Genomic DNA, 17,797 nt, shown 5'->3' with positions numbered 1-17,797 from the left:
TCTTCTGTATAGGTCAGTGTTACTTGTTGCTGTTAATCATACTATTTCAAAGTCCCCTGCCATTTTAAGATGGGCTGTCCTCTTGAGGCTTGGGCATGAGAGTTAAGCCGGATACTGACTTCATTTTCTGTCTTTTGGAGTCTTGTTATCCTATGTGGTGGTAATGGTGGTTGTTTAATTGTGACTGCTTTAGACTTGAGTATCTGTTCATCAGTCCATTCATTCAACAAATAGTTTATGAGTTCCTACTGTGTGCAGGCTTCTCTGCCAGGGGCCTGCCAATGGTAATCAAAAACTTGACTTGGCTTCTGCCCTTCTAGAATGTGTAGTCTGATGGGGAGACAAGTATTAATCAAATACTTGCGTACACAAAAAGTAAAATTAAAACCTTGGAAAGTGGTGCAAAAGAAAAGTTTCATACTGCCATGAGAGATGGCTGATTTCGCCTTGTGAGGGAATTAGGAGGGGAAGGAGGATCCCCTGGGGAAATATTTGGTTTGAGTACTGAAGTACAAGTAGGAGTTAACCTAAGAAAGGTGGTGGACTTCAGGAATATATAGTAGATCCATCATGTGCAAAGGCTCTGTGGCAGGAGGGAATTTTGTATGTTTTCAAGAAATTGCAAGAAGGTCAAGGTGGCTGGAACACAGAGAAAGGGTATATATGTGGGGGCAGGGGATCAAGAAAAGGCTGATGATTTAGCCAGAGCCCAGAGAGTATAGTGCCTTTTAAGTAATGTTAAGAATTTTTATCCTTTTTCTAAGAGTAGTGAGAAGCCAGTGGAGGATTTTCAGCATATGATGGGAGATCACTGGTGTTGTAGTGTAAAGAGCTTTTTAGGCCAGTTTCAAGACTATTAATAGTGTCCTTATGAGGCGTGAGTGTAGCCTGACTAGGGAGTTAAGATTTTAAGAACTCAAATGGATTTAGAGAATGAGGAAGAAGGCAACATGGAGGATGATGCCTGGGGTTTGTAGCCTGCACAGCTGAATGAATGATAAAACCTAATTTTGGAAAAGGAATCTCAGCGTTTTGGCTTTTGTTAGAGGAATTCTTCTTTACACAGAACTTAAAATCTTTTGTGGTGATCTGTACTTTAATCATAATTCTGGATAGTGGCCAGTTTTCTTTATTTGCCTCTGTTATTGTTGCCTTTATTATTTAATGAACTACTGGGCTCAGTTATCTATGGAGGTTTGCCTTTTGTAAGTCTTTTTTGAATGTTTGTAGGGTTATTTTCTTAAAATGTTTTCTTATGAAATATGCAATAATATTTGAAGCGTATACAAATTACACAAATTAAGCATATACAATTACGCAAATTAAAGAATAGTAACGAACTGAATATTCATGTAAGTACCACTGATTTTTTTTTTTTTTTAAAAGAGATAGGGTCTCTGTCTGTCACCCAGGCTGGAGGGCAGTGATGTGATCATAGGTCACTGCAGCCTCAAACTCCTGAGCTCAAGTGATCCTCCCATCTCAGCCTCCTGAGTAGTTAAGACTACAGGCATGCCCACCTAATTTTTTAATTTTTTGTAGAGATAGGGTCTTGCTCTGTTACCGCAGGCTGGTTGAACTCCTGGGCTTAAGTGATCCTCCCACTTCAACCTCTCCGAGTGCTCAAAGTGGAAAGATTATAGATGTGAGCCACCATGGCTGGCCTCCAATCTTAAGAAATAGAATATCACCAATTTCCTAGAGATTCCCTGTGGGACCAATCCCAGTTGTATTTCCCACCTTAACTTCTGGTAACCACAACTCTAAATTTTATGTCAGTCATTACTTTTCCATATAGTTTTACCATTTGTGCATATATCTCAAGTTTAGTTTTTAGCTTTGCTTGCTTTTGGACTTTATGTAATGGAATCATACTATATGGTTCTTCTATTACTTGTTTCTTTTGATTTTAAAAAGATTTATCCATGATGATGCATAGAGTTGTAGATTGTTCTTTTCTATTCTGCAGTGTACTATCCCGTTGTCTGAATATAGTGCTGTTTGTTTGTCTGTTGTTCTGTGGAACCACTAATAAATGGTTTCCAGTTTGGGCTATTAAGAAAATGCTGCTGCAGATGTCACTGTACATGTTTCATGGTGTACTTGTGCAACTTTTTGGTTAAGCCCTATGCCTAGGAATGGAATTTCTGGGATTTGGGAACAGTGATATGTTAGCCTTTAAATGGGCAGTGTGAAACTGTTTTCCAAAGTGGTTGTACCAATTTATTTCAACTTATACTTTAACCAGCAATGTATAAGAATATTCCTGATTCCACCTTCATGCCAACACTTACATGGTTCAAATTTTAAGATTTGACAATCTGAAGGGATATGAAATAGTTTCTGTTATAATTTTAATTTGCATTTTCCTAATTACTAGTGAAGGTGAGCATCTTTTCATGTGTTTATGAGCCATTAGTGTTTTCTCTACTATGAAATGTCTATCTATTGTATCCCCTGTTTTTCAGTAGGACTTCCTTCCTTTTTGATTTATAGGATTCTTCCAGTATTCTGGATACTAGTCCTTTATTGGTTAAATATGTTGCAAATATTTTCTTCCAGTTTATAGTTTATGTTTCAGTCTCCTTGTAGTGTTTTCATAAACAGAAGTTTTTAATCTCAATGCTGTAGAATTTCTCAGTATGTTCCTTTATGGGTGTTCCTTTGGTTCTCATTTAAGAAAGTTTTTATGATTTGAATGTTATAAAGATATTCTCCTGTAGTATCTTCTAAAATTTTTTTTCTTTTGCATTTTGCATTTAAGTCCTTAGTCCACCTGGAATAGATTTTTTATATGTTATGCAATAGGGGATCCAGTTTCATTTTTCCCATATGGATAACTGTATCCTGGCTTCATTTATTAAATAGTCTATCCTTTCCTCATACATCCTGCAGTGCTCACTCTCATAAATAAAGTTAACATGTACATGTGGATCTGTTTCTAGGCTGTCTGTTCAGCCCCGCTGATTTACTTGTCTATCATGCGCTAGTACCATACTTTCTTAATTACTGTAGCTTTATATCTTAGAATCAGCTTGTCAAGTTCCATGAAAAACATTTTGATTGGAATTGCTTTGAATCTGTTAATCAGTTTGGAGAGACTGAAACATTTTGTGTCTCTTTCCAATAATATGGTATGACTCTCTATTTAAGTTTTCTTTAGTGTCTTTCAATAAAATTTTATAATTTTTTCCATTAAAGGCTTACACATTTTTTGTTGGATTTATTGCTTGATAAAAATGATACCTTTTTAAAAAAAAATTACTTACAAACTGCCTGTTTAAAGTACAGTCACGTATTGCTTAACGATAGGGATACATTCTGAGAAGTGCATCATTAGGCAGTTTTATTATCTGAACATCATAGATTGCACTTACACAAACCTAGATGGCATAGTCTACTATGCACCTAGGCTCTGTGGTGTAGCCTGTTGCTCCTAGGCTACAAACCTGTACGGCATGTGACTGTCCTGATTACTGTAGACAGTTGTAACACAGTGGTATTTGTATATTTCAACATATCTAAATATGGAAAAGGTACAGTAAAATCAGAATATTATACTCTTATGGGACTACCATATGCAGTTCATCATTGACCACAATGTTAATATGTGGCACGTTAACATATATAAAAATGTAATTGATTTTATACCCAGCTACCTTGCCAGACTCTACTATTGATTTCATACCCAGCTACCTTGCCAGACTCTACTATTAACTCTTATTTATCATTTCTGTCCAGTTTTCTATATAGGCAGTAGTAATGCAAGTAATGACAGTTTGGTTTCTTCCTTTCCAGTCTTTATATTCTTCGTTTCTTTTTCTTTTTCATTTTATTGCACTGGTCTAGGCCCTCCAGTACGATCCCGAATAGATATGGTGGTAATATATTAATCTTGTTCTTTATCTTTAAGAAAATGCTTTCAACATTTTACCGTTAAATATGATATTTGCTTTTGTAGATAGCCTTTATCAAGTTAAGAAAGATTCATGTTATTCTTAGTTTGCAAAGAGTTTTTTATTCTAAATAGTTTTGAATTTTATTGCATTTTTTCCCTCATCCTTGGGATGATCTTAAAAATTTTCTCTTTTAATTTGTTAATGTAATGAATGGCATGTGTAAAATTTCAAACAAATTCAGCCTTGCATTTCTGGGATAAACCTGTCTTGATTATGATGTATTATTTAAATATGATGCTGGATTTGGCTTGCAAACTCTTTGGGTGCCTACAGTCAGGAGGAGGGTATGTATGGGAGGAGGAGAGATTGGCCTATAATTTCCCACTGTTGTACTGTCCTTTCCTGATAAAATGACTTAGACAGAAAGGCATTGCCTTTTCTGTTCTCTGAAGCAGTGCATGTATTATTGAAATGATACATTCCTTGAATCTTCAGTAGCATTCACCAAAAAAAAGAAAAAAAAAAAAAAAAAACCCCCCGCCATTGTGGCTTTCTTTATGGGAAAATTCTTAACCATTTATTCAGATTTTCTAATTGTTATAGGACTTTTCTGGTTCTTTATTTCTCTGAATCAGTTTTCATAGGTTTTATTTTTCTAAAATTTTGTCCATTTTTTCTAAATTTTCAAACTTTCTGGCATAGAGTTGATTTTATTTGCTCTTACCTGTTTTCTCCATAGATCTGTAATTGTTGTCTTTTACATTCCTAATATTCGTGCTGTCTCTCTTTTTTTAAAAAATTATTTTTGTAAGGGGTATATTTGATCAGCTAATTTTTTTTTTTTTTCTTGAGACGGAGTCTCATTCTGGTGCCCAGGCTGGAGTACAGTGGCATGATCTCTGCTCACTGCAACCTCTGCCTCCCGGGTTCAAGCGATTCTTCTGTCTCAGCCTCCCGAGTAGCTGGGATTGCAGGCACCCGCCACCATGCCCAGCTAATTTTTCTATTTTTAGTAGAGATGGGGTTTCACCATGTTGGTCAGGCTGGTCTCAAACTCCTTACTTCAGGTGATACACCCGCCTTGGTCTCCCAAAGTGCTGGGATTACAGGTGTGAGCCTCCATGCCCGACCCATTTTACACTCTTGATCCTCTCTATGTTTGTCTTCTATTTCATTACTTTTGCTTTTACCTGTATCATTTTATTTCATCTACATCTTGGAAGTGTGTTAGATTCTGCACATAGATGTTACTAACTTACTAACATTGACCCTTTCTTCATTTAAAACTAAATTTTCTTTCAAGTATCTGCTTTATTTTCCTCTCACAGGTTTGGAAATGTACTGAATTTTCATTACTGTTTCATTCCACGTATTTTCTGGTTTTACTCATGAAATTTTGGAAATGTTTCTCCTTTCCAAGCATATAGATTTTTATAGGAAAGTTTTTGTTATTGATTTCTAACTTAATTGCATTTCTGCTAGAAAATTATATCATTGTTTTGAAATTGGTTGAGATTAATTTTATGTCTAGAATGATCTCAGTTTTCATTCACTTTTGGTTTTAGTCTTAAAAGTAATGTTAATTTTTGAATTGTTAGCTACTGTGCTTCATGTCTGTCCATTGGGTGAAACTTGTTGGGCTGTTTATTTTTTGTGTCTTTACTGATATATTTTGTCTTTTTCGTCTGTCTGTTTTGAATTGAAAGAGATGTGTGAAAATCTCCTATATTGTCAGTCTTGTCAGTTTCTTCCTGTAGACCAATCAGTTTTTACTTTATATTTTGAGGCATGTTATTTGGTGTTATTAGTTAGTTTATAATTGTTTTATCTTCTTGGTTGGTTAAAATGTATCACTAATAATGCTTTTTGCCTTACCATCTATTTTTGTCTGATAGTAACATGGCTATCCCAGCTTTCTTTTGATTAGTATTGGCCAGGAATATCTTCTTGTCCTTGGAGGATTTAATTTTTGTGAACATCTCTTCAATAAACCTTTGATGACTGGCTTCCAGTAAATTCAAACCTAACTACAAAAATCTTACATTTTGTATGTGTGAAAAATACGCCCTGAACATATGATGCAAAGCTGTGATGAATCAGTAATTTGGGAACCAGTTGTGACTTTAGATGTTTTTGGGTGTTTGGTCTTGTCGTTATGCAGGTTGACATGTTTGGGTTCTCTAAGTCATGTGTTTCTGTCTTTGATTCCCTACTCCACATTGGCTCCATCAGCAAATCCTTTTAATTCTTCCTATACAATCCCTTTCATATAAATCCCTCTTTTTGGTCTCACCACCTTTTTTTGAATTCAGGCCTCTATTTCCTCATCTCTTGCTACAGTGTCCTCCCTGTTGTCCTTGCCACCACAGTCTCACTCCACGTCTTGTTTCTTTCCTATAGTAATGCCAGTCTGACAGTTCTGAAATGCCATTTTGGATATGGCTATCTTCCTCGAAGTTCTTTTTTTTTTTTAAGCTTTCTTTCTGAGGTCTTCCTGAATGCTCTGATCACTCCGATTTTGGTGATGGGGATTTCACTCATCTACCACTGCTACTGTGAGATAGGCTGGGGGATGTACTGTGTTGCCTTTTCCTTTCCTTCCCTGTTGGAGTATACTCATCTTTTTCCTTCTTGTCTTTGGAGCTAGATTCCAGTTTTTCCTTGTCTTTCTTGTCTCTTTCTCATTCTCCTTCTAACTCTTTCTCTTGTTGAAGATGTTGATCTCTGTAGTGTTCTACTTGCTCCTAAAAACTCTGGCCTGGTTTTTTAGGTCTTTTTCCAAAATTCCAATTCATCCTGAAACTTCATGACTTTGAGCTCAATTTCACGAAGTTTGGCTTGTTTTTCCTCACTCATTTCCGAGTACTTAGAGAACTTGGACTCAGTCATTTCTTCTTTGATTGGATTAGAGTACAGATGATGTTCTTCAGATTCGGAACTTTGAGTATCTTCTTCATCGTCACTTTCTTCTTCTTGATTTTGATTTTGTTTTTCTTCCGATTCTTCATGCTGGTCAAATAACTCCCATTTTGAAGTTGTAACAACCTGTGCTTCCAATTCAGATTCGTCCACAGCTTCCCATTTTGATGGGGCAACTTTAAATATGAGTTCCTTCTTTTTTGAGTCTTCAGTTGCATCCAAAGGCACTCCATCAAGATCATCATCAGGACTTTTTATAGGGATTCCATCAGGATCATCAATGGGGGTAGCATCAATAGGAATTCCATCTACATCTTCCAGAGGTGCACCATCAAGCTCTTCCTTGATGAAAGCACCATCAAGGCTATCTGTTACATCTTCTGTTTCCTTTTCTACAATAATATATACAAGCCCTAAGAAAATATTTTTTAGTTTAATTAAAAATGGTTCTGGATAATTTGCCCAATCTTCACATGCTCTGAAGCTTACGTTGTGTCTGACTTATCATATCACTGTCTGAGGGTCCAGATGCATCCATATGTGCATTTGAAGATCCAAATGAATGAACATCTGATGATCTCGTCTTTGAACTGGTCTCCTCAGAAGTTCTTGATGGTTTGCCTACAGGACAAAAGCCTAAATGGCTGGGCTGAGCTGGATTCCAGACCCTCTGCATCTTTCTCCTCATCTTCTAAGCTTAATCCCTCATTCTTGCTGATCAGGCACCACCCACCCCTGCACCATACCCCGACAAGTAGATGTACTCACTGTTTCCCAAAGTTGCCATAAACTGCAGCTTTTTTTTTTTTTGCTTTGGTACATTCCATTTTCTCTACCATATTTATTACGTTTTGCTTTAAGCTTTCTCTAATGAACCCAACTAAGTCATCTCTGCATTGTAAGACCTGAAGTTAACACTGACATCACTCCTCTTGGTGATGACTATCTGTAATGCAGCCAGTCATGGAACTGAAAAGTCTTGCAAAATCTTCTCTTTTGTAAGCCTTTATTTTGTGGATTAATTCCCCACTGCGCTGTCACTGCTGTGTGATTGCTTAGTCGATACCCGCAAATTCACTTATAAATGAGGACCCTCCTACTCTGAAGCAGGCTAGAGGGCTTAAAAGTTGCCCTTTAAATCTGATTGAAATCTGCTTTCTTCACATTAATTTCAATTCTGGATCCATATAAAGTAAGTTCTCTTTTCAAATGTCTGCCTTCAGCTATCTGGAGGATTACTATTGCATCCTTTCTCAGTCTTCCAGATCAACCTCTTCTGCCTTAAATTATTCTTACAGGTCCAAATTTCCAACTCTTTGTCCATCTTGGTCTCTTTTTGGGCACACTACTTTGTCAGTGTCCCTCAACCCCTCCCTTTATTTATTGTTTTGGTCCAGACCCTTTTAAAGTATTCTCCAGTTTAAATATAATACTTCAGGTTTGACCAGAGAGAAGCTATTGCTTTTGGTTTTTGTGAATATTACTTTGTCAGTCATCTACTTATCATAGGAAACCTTAACTCACTACATTCTTAGTTTATGACTAGCTGAAACTCTTCATATTCGTCTTTAAGTATAATTCTTCTTCTGCGCTAGCTGGTTCACAATCTTTACATTTGTCCCTGTTTAGTTTCACCTTGTTAGATTCGGCATATCCCATCCACCTGTTACGAACTTTTTGGAACTGGAATCTGTCACCTAGGTTATATCTTGATCTTTTACACCTTTGTAACACTGTTTGTAAACTTGACTCCTGAAATCTAATGAGCAATCATTTTTTGGAGCAAGCACAAGGTTAAGCGCTGTGGAACTAAAGAAGAATTAGATACGGCTTCTGGCCTTAAGGAATTAGAGTGAACATTCTGTGATTTCACCTAAGACAGTGAGTAGAATGTTGAATGAGGAAGGCTGAGGTCAGAACTTTGTACTCTTCCACTAGATACCTTCCTTCAGGTTGAAATCAGTCTCACCTCTAAAGTCAAATGTCAGTCTAGACAACTATATAATCATACACCCATACGTTGTATTTTGCCCATAAAGAGACCATAGGAGATTGTCATATGTTTTGTTCAAATTCAGACATAATCTTTGCACAGGGTTCCCAGGTGCGGACTAGTCCAAGGGATGGCATCAGTTTGTGAATCCATAGTAACTTCTGGGGATCACCTACTTCATCCCTTATCTGCCTATATCACATAGTTTGAGTTCATGGTCTATGGTTTCATCACTTTCCTTCTTTTCAAGAGTTAAGGAAGACACATTTGCCTCTTTCCTGTCTTCTATGTGGATATTCGAGGCTAAGTATATTGTTCTGATTCCCTCTTCAGTTATTCTGTGATCAGCAGAACACTTTTGTCATTAGTATTAATCTTTATCACAGTTTCCCCTTCTATAATAATAGATATGATCTTGTACTTTCTGGGCATTTTTCTTCTTTCCTTGTCATTATTAGTTTATTGAACAGACTGACAGCCCTTGGTGAAACTGGCAAAAGCAAATTCCTTCCTGGAACTTCTGAGATGTAGTCTGGCTCAAACCAGGCCCTGATCATTCTGTCATCTTAAGCCATGGTCCACAAAGCCAAATCCTGTTTCTGATTTGGGAAGGCTGAGGTCAGAAAGCTGTCCCCTGCCATTAGAAATGTAGTGAGGCCATAGAGTATTATGGTTAAGAGTATGGGCTCTGGAGCCAGCTGGCAGCTTCAGATCTCAGCTCTGTCTATATGGCCTTGAACAAGCCATTTAAACTCTCTGTGCTTCTGCTATCCATAAAATGGGAGAGAATTAGGAAAATTAGATGAGCTAACACATGCCATTTGTTTAGAACATGTTAACACAGAGTAAGTGGTCAATAATATTTGCTAAGAACAAAGCTCCATTGATGCAATGCTTGTTTAACAATAGCATTGGCTGAATCAGGCAATCAGTCCATAACAATAATAGCTAGCATTTATCAAGGGCTTACTGCATACCAGGCATTGTGCTAAGTGCTTTATAGAGATTATCTCATTTGATGATCTCACAAGCCCCATATGAATTTGGGTTATGTCCTCATTTTCTTATCACCCCAGGTTATGAATAGGGAAACTGAGGCTCAGAGAGATTAAGTTAACTTAATCTCAGGCTACGTGACTTCAGAGCCTGAGCTCTTAACCTCCTTGCTGTGGTCAGTCAGTCATTTGCTGACTTCCAGAACACATGACCTCCTGATAAACACAGGACATTTTCTTGGTGAAGCAGCCAATGTGGAGCATTTAGTCTGGTTGTGGAGACAAGACAAGATACACAGAGGGCAGAATTCGAGGACTGCTGAGCAAGCCCTGGCCCCGTTGCAAGAGACATAGTGATTCAAAGAAGGGGATCCCAGGCTGGTCTGCAAGCTTAGTGGAGTAAAAGTCTTGAACAGGGAACTAAAGATGGGTGGGATCTGACCAGGCATGGAAAGAAAGCGGGGAGATGTGCTAGGCAGGGACACAACTTGAGGCACATCCCAAAGTAAAAACAATTGTTCTGGGTCTGGAAGCAGTGATAAACCAGTAGCATTGGTGGAGCAGCTACGTATTGAGATATATAGAATATATTAAGGAATTGGGGAGATAGAACTAAGTCTGCGGATGTAAAAGTTGCAAGCTAGTGGCCCTTGGGTCACTTTTGGCTCTCAGTGAGTTTTTAAAGACTTTAAATTGGTTGTCAACACTTAAAAATTGGAAGATTTTGTGTAAAAGTCTGGATTTACAGCTGCTCTTGAAATAACGGAAGTTCTGGCAGTTGCTGGGCCCACATCCCCACATGGTAACAATTGGCTAGAGCTGGGGCCAGCTGTCTCCATTATGTGGGACAAGTGCCCTCCATTCTGCCACAGACCCCCACCTGCCTGCTAGACTCCATCTGTTTGGCTTCTGGGGGCAGCAGTTTGTGGCCTTGGTCTAATGTGTAAGCTCTGTTACTGGATCAAAGGGCCTGTACTTTTTTCCTGCCAAACTGCAGGTCCCATGCAAGCAGGAGCCATGTTTTTCTTGTGCAATGCTGTATAGCTGGGGCCTAGAAAAATGCCCAGCAAATACTGGGCACTCAATAAATGTGGCACCTGGATGACAGCAGTGACTGTATTATAGTGGAATCAGTTTTGGAAGCTGCAGCGGGGTTCTAGAATGCTTAGGGGAAAACAGACTGGGGCACGCACCATTCGACCTGGTGGCTCGTGTTGAACCCTGTTCTAAAGGCACACTGTGGATGACCATTAAGCAGCAAATAGGCTGCTTATAAAGCAGAGAACAATCTGTGTTTGTATCGAGGAAAAAACTGCTGGCCATGCAGTGCTCTGTTTCCAGCTCCCCTCACTGACGTGGATGACAGCCCTGTTGTTGTTTTCTTTGGACACATACTAAACAATAGGAATAGAAAATGCATAAGTAAGGCTTATGGCACATACTTATTTGCCTCACTCGGCAGGACAACAACATGACAAAGATCACAGCCACAGCTCTGGGCTCTGTGTGTTTTAGCAAAAACCTGTAAAACCGAGTTGCTTTCGACTAGGGATATGATCTTCCTAGTTGCTGATGGCAGCTCTTCTCCACGGTTTAGCCTGTGTTCTTGTTTTGTTTATTTATTTATTTCCCTTTCTTCTGCACTTGGTATTCCTCCAGGCTCCATCTGAATGTGTCTTGCCATCGGGAGCACTAGGAAAGAAGAAAGTCAAACTGCCTCTCCCTCAGGCTCAGGCTTTGGAAAATCAAAGCTGAACAGAGGCAGCTCTTCTCTGCCTGCAGCAGGGTCAGCAATTTGTGTAATGTTTTCCCTGTCGGCTTATCTCTGCTGATTTCTTCTGTTTTTGAGCAAGGGAATGAAGAGTTGTATCATTGCTACTGCCTTTTTAAGCAGGTGGGGTCTGCAGCTGAGATCAAAGCCAAGCTCTGTGCTCCCTGCTGACAGCATTCCCTGCTTTTTTGTAAAGTGCTCCTTCTAGGGCTGGATTTGTCTCAGTGGAATGAGGTGACTCCAAGAAAAAAAGCCACCCAGACTCCCTGACAGGGAATGAAAGGAGCAAAGCACTTATATCTCCCACCCCACGCAGGAAGCATTTTGATAGCGTCGTTTGAATCAAGCCATAATTAGGCTTTTGCATCCAGTTCTTGTAGGAACATGAAATGCTAGGCAGCCAACAGGTTTGGTTCTGGCAACCACCTATCTGTGGAGGATTAAGTTGTACTGTGTATTCCTATATTTAGTAAAATAGTATCTCAGAGACCCTTTTTCATTCTTATTTTTAGTAATCAGTAATTTTTGTAGATAGTAATTTGGGTCTGATTGGGACATGTAGGCAACTGTTCAGTTCTAATTATAGGAGAGTTTTTGCCAGTAAGTCTTGAGGACAGAGTGAACGTAGGATTTTAAAAAAGTATCCCGCAAATTAGTTGAGTCCTAATTGTTGAGGGTCATGATCACTATAATAGAATATATAAGAGATTAATTGTAGCTCCCTACCTGGTAAAACTATTCTAGGAGACTTAATTTGCATAAATGTTTTGTTAGGGACTGGGCCCAGTGACATAGGACAGATTATCTGGTGGTTCAGCTGGCAAATGTCATCTTCCAGCATCTTGATCAACTTGTATGTTGGTAATCAACTCTTTAGATGGTGTCCCTGCTTCAGAGCGTGAGCCAGCACAGCATAGTGCATAGTGGGTCTGCACAGGAGGAATTCTGGCTAATCAGGGATGAACCTGCTGGCATGGGGCAAATGTTCGCTTCTGAACATTGGAGGAATATGGAGAATTGAACCTGCTTATGTTTCTGATGAAAGGATCGGATGGGGTCGTACATATGAAAGCAATTTGGAAGCCCTCAAGTCTGATGCCATGTGGAGGATTAGTGCTTGGGTTTGTGGCTAGCCTGTGGTATACCTATGCCACTGAAGTTTCTAGGCTTCATCTTTGCCAAACAAATTAGGGCTTTAGATTAGATCTGTGTGGTCTGATTTGGTATTCATTGCCATATGTGGCTATTTTCATTTAAATTAGTTCAAATTTAAGTTAAATACAATTTAAGGTATAGTTCTTCAGTCACGCCGACATTCCAAATGCCCGACAGCCACATGGGGTTAGTGGCCACCATATTGGACAGTACATTTCCATCATCATGTGAAGTCCGCTGGACAACCTGAACTCAGTTATCTAGCAGGTTTCCTCCAGCTGGGGATTGATTAGACTTCAACAAAATGACTCATGAAGTCCTTAAAAGAGGCCTGTGCTTTCAGTTCCCCCTTCCCTTCACCGGCACACCTATACCAGGGGCTTGGATGTGCTGAAATCTTTCCTCCTTGTTTGCCTGGTGTCTGAGGCACGAACGCTTCCTGTGATACCTTCTGCAGTGAGTTTCTTAGAAGAAGTAAGTTGTAGAATGACACATTCCTGAGCCCTCAAATAGTTTTATCTTGTTTACATAAAATTCTGACTTGGGCAGAATTTTCCTCCTCTTTTATTAAACCTCTAGGTCTTCCTTTTCAAGAACAAGATGACCTGTGGTCATTTTCTGTGTACATGGGACAGCTTAGGCTCAGTGTTGGGCTCAGGCAGCAGTGGTGTAGTATGAACTTGGGCAGCAGATGAAGCTTTGGAGGTGCAGGATGTTCCACAGAGGTGGATGGATGGTACGAGAACAATGGTTTAGGTTTGGATACTTGATCTGGAGACTGGCAATAGCTATGTCAGAATCGATATCCAGATGCCTTTTAGAACTGGGAGCAGGGGGTCGTTGTGAGTTTCTTATACTCAACTTAATAGACTGGAGGTTCAAGCTGGGAAGAGGTGGAATAGCTGAAAACAAGAATAAGCTAGGTTCCGCAGTTTAGGCTGTTCAGTAGTGTATAGGGTCCCCAAGGTCACCTTTCAGTGAGGCCTTCCCTAAATACTCATAAAAAAATGAACACCCCCGGCCCAAGTGCTCCCTGGCTACCTTTTCAGTTCAACTTTTTTTTTCATGGCAGTAATATCATCCAGCACACTCTATATTTTACTTAGTTTTTATTGTCTATTATTATTTTAGTATTTATTATCTTATACAAGAATATAAGCTCCATGAGCACAGGAATTGGTCTGTTTTGTTCGGGGCTTGAAAACATAGTACTTTCAAGTATTTGTTTGGCTGGGCACGGTGGCTCATGCCTGTAATCCCAGAACTTTGGGAGGCCGAGGCAGGTGGATCACTTGAGGTCAGGAGTTCGAGACTAACCTGGCCAACATGGTGAAACCCCGTCTCCACTAAAATACAAAAATTAGCTGGGTGTAGCAGCACGTGCCTTTTATCCCAGCCACTCGGGGCTCAGGCACAAGAATTGCTTGAACCCAGGAGGTGCAGGTTGCAGTGAGCTGAGATCACACCACTGTACTCCATCCTGGGTGATAGAGTGAGACTCTGTCTCCAAAAAAAAAAAAAAAAAAAAAAACATATATATATGAACCATGTGAATCTGGGAGGTGGAGGTTGCAGTGTGCTGAGATCTTGCCACTGCATTCCAGCCTGGGCGACAGAAGGAAACTCTCAAAAAAAAGAAAGAATGAGTGAAAACTGCAGCCCTGATGCAGTTTCAGTGCAGTCTGGAGGTAGACTAGCTACTCTTGGGAGGCTAGTGCCATAGAAGGAGATAAGGAAGTAATGGGCAGAGGTCTGAGGAGACAGGCTAGTGGTGGCATCTGAATGGACAGAAATGGGTTCAGGGGCAGGCATGTGGACCCTGGCTTCGGGCAAGGTCCCTATGAAAGTTGAAGATCATGTACAAGAAGGCAACTAATGGGCAGAAAGCCCAGCTTTGCAGAATCAGGGTTGTGAGATAAAATGTTTCTGAGTCTGGGCCTCAGGATCAGTCTGGCCTAGAAGAGGGGCTAAGGAAAGAACTCTTGAGCCATGGAACCATTAGAGTAGGGCCCCATGCATCTTTTTACTTAAAGCCAAGATTGGTGAGTAAATGCGAGGTGGAGATTCATCCTCATGCTCTGGGTGCAAGAGGGATGGAGCAGAGTCAGGCTGCCCTGTACACAATGTGTGAAGTCAGCAATGCTTCACTTCAAGTTGACTCAGGAACAAGGGGACCCTCCCACCAATTCCCATCCCACAGTTTGATCAGATCCAAGAGTCCACGATATTGAGAGTGAATAAAAAGTGTCAGCTGGTAATAATGACTTCAACTTAGTCACAACTCTCTGGGGCGTTCCAAACATCATGGTGCATGTGTATTACCTGGGAGTCTTGTTAAAAAGACTCCTATTCAGAGACTGGGATGGGACCTGAGATTCTGCATTTCTAAGAAGTTCCAAGATGATGCTGCTGCTCCTGGTCTAGTGTTATGCTTTCAGAAGCAAGGCTTTATCAAGGAAGGAAACTAAATATTAGCCATTGAAGTCAATTGCCTTTATTAAAAGTATTTTAAAATTCTACTTATGGTGTAGGGACTGTCATTTAAGGGTATTCTGGTAGACAGATGTTTTTCACTTCAGTTTAGTTTTTGAGAGAGTATAAGCAAACATAAAATACACTTTCCCAAGTTTGATTTTCTATAGAGGACCACTTGTCAGAACTGCTGTCATGTCTGGCTTTCAGATCCCTTGTTTCCTGAGGCAGTCATTGAATACTTTAAACCCTAGTAGTCTGGGCTCCGTGGCTCATGCAAATAATCCTAGCACTCTGGGAGGCCAAGGCAGGAGGATCACTTGAGCCTAGGAGTTCTAGGCTGCCATCAGCTGTGATTGCACCACTGCACTCCACCTCTCCTACTTGTAAGTAAGTGGTTCTGCATAGTGTGGTATATGGGCACTGGGTAGGGTGTGGTATATATGCGCCGAGCCACAGATCACGCCGGACCAGGGTCAGAAGTTTGTTCTTGTGATGTGGATGAGGTGGCAGCATGTAACTCACTCTGAAGGCTTCCTGTGCTTTTGTAAAAGTTACTACCCTAGAAGTTTTCATGGAAATAAAAAGACCCCAAACCATGGACATTTTGAAATTTGTGTTCTGATAGTCAGGGTAAATAGATGATCTTACATGCATCTCTCCTGCCTACCACATTCGCAGATAGACTGTATAGTCCTGTGGAATGTGGTCGGTATGTCCTTGCAGTCCTAGGATGTGGCCCTGTACCAGGGCTTGTGCTGTGATTCCATAGCTCCTATGTCACTAAACCTCTCCTACTTTTCTCCTCATAGTCCTTACAAAAATTTCATTTTTGATAGCTCCTTTTTTAGAACCCCTCTGCTTCTCTTCTCTCTTCCCTTTCCCTCGTTCCAAGCCTGAAATGGCTGCCCCTTCTCTCTGCTCATGGCCAGTACTTAATTCTTGCTGTTTGAGGTGGTTATGGTCTATAAAGTCACTGTGAACACTGAATTAAGTGAATTCTGAACCATTGTTCCCAGGGGAAATACAGGTTAGGTTCCTGTGAGTCTCTGGTCACAACACTTAACCTTGTTTTATGTGTGTTTCTGTTTAAAGTCACCTTATTTAATATGTACTGTTGATTCATTAATATTGAACCCACAGCCAACAGTACTAAAACTCATGCCTGAACAAAGTGGTCTCGGTCAGGCACATCTCAGCCTCCTTCCACTTAGGAACACTGGACAGCCCTTCAGCATTACGCTTAGGGGCCTCTTTAAACAATGAAATCACTGACAAAAAGTGCAAAAATGAGAAAAACACAGCATTAAGTAGGCCACGTAAAGGAACCTTGTGTAGAGTGTAAGAGCTGAGACAAGAAGTCAGAATGTCATCATCTTGTAGGACCTCAGCTGGAAATGTGTGTTGGGGAACTTGAAATTTTCTCTCTTCTGTGTATGTCCTCAAAGGACCACAAAAACACTGTAAATATTGACTTGGGGGTTACAATTAAATTTTACTGAGTAGCTAGATTCACAGATACGGAGTAATGAGGCTTGGCTTTACCTTATAGGCAATTTCACAAGGTAAAGTTGGTAGAGGGACTAACACAGTAGGACAAAAAGGAAGAAAAAGGTACTCTTTTTTTTCTGTCAAAGAATCTGATGTTTGAAAATTTTAAAAAGCACTGAAATAGTCAACCTGGGAAGAATTAGGACTTTGATGGACTTTTCCCACTTATTTTAAGATACAGAATGGTTTTCATTTCGAATTGTATGTGCACAGAAACTATCTTCTGAGTGCCCAGGGCATTGTATCCCCACCCTTCTCATAGACTTACTGTACTATGGTATTGTGGTTTGCCCCTTGCTCACCACAAACTGATTTTATATGATCTTTTAGGTCAAATACTGTTTTGTATTCCCCATTGGATCCACTAAACCTAGCACATAGTAGGTGGTCGGTAAGTGTTTGATGGCGTAACTCCTGAAGGTTACATGTAGAGTCAAAAGCCCCTGGGTGCTGAGAACTCTTCTCTTATTATGAATAGGAGGCTTGAACAATGAAAGCAAAGGATTGGATTAATCTTAAATTTCATTATAAATACAAAGAAATACATACTTTGAGTGTACCCTATTGGCCGACGTGGTGGCTCACTCCTGTAATCCTAGCACTTAGGGAGGCTGAGGTGGGCATGTCGCTGGAGGCCAAGAGTTTAAGACTAGCTTGGGAAATATAGCAAGACCTCATCTAAAAAGAAAAAAGAGTCTACCATATATATCTATATATGCATGTGTAAACAGGTACATGAGTATAGTTTATTAGAAAAAGCGATCCAAAGTGCCAAAAATTGAAGCAAAACAAGCCCGAGCAGTGCTGAGGTCTACCAGAGAAACTCCCCCACTTGCCTTTCCTTATAGTCACAATGAATGAAATACCTGAGAACTTGACAGAGTTGTCTTTTCATACCCCCACCCCCAGGGGGAAGGGTTTCTTTTTTTTCTTCTTTGTTTTTTTTGAGAGGAGTCTCGCTCTGTCACCCAGGCTGGAGTGCAGTGGCACGATCTCAGCTGACTGCAAACTCTGGCTCCTGAGTTCACACCATTCTCCTGCC

At 40.0% G+C, this 17,797-nt stretch overlaps 1 protein-coding gene and 1 pseudogene across 1 annotated transcript in view; one reads left to right on the top strand and one right to left on the bottom strand.

Annotated features, from left to right (window-relative positions):
* The window catches only part of SHQ1 (SHQ1, H/ACA ribonucleoprotein assembly factor), a 109,586-nt gene that overhangs the window by 72,780 nt on the left and 19,009 nt on the right, over positions 1 to 17,797 (top strand). The gene's annotated exons all lie outside the window — the stretch shown is intronic.
* LOC115897464 lies at positions 6,224 to 8,992 on the bottom strand (annotated as a pseudogene).

This window comes from Rhinopithecus roxellana, chromosome 1 (assembly GCF_007565055.1).
Source record: "Rhinopithecus roxellana isolate Shanxi Qingling chromosome 1, ASM756505v1, whole genome shotgun sequence".
NCBI lineage: Eukaryota > Metazoa > Chordata > Mammalia > Primates > Cercopithecidae > Rhinopithecus > Rhinopithecus roxellana.
Note: the sequence above shows the minus strand (reverse complement) of the source record. Positions and strands in the feature narration are given on the sequence as shown.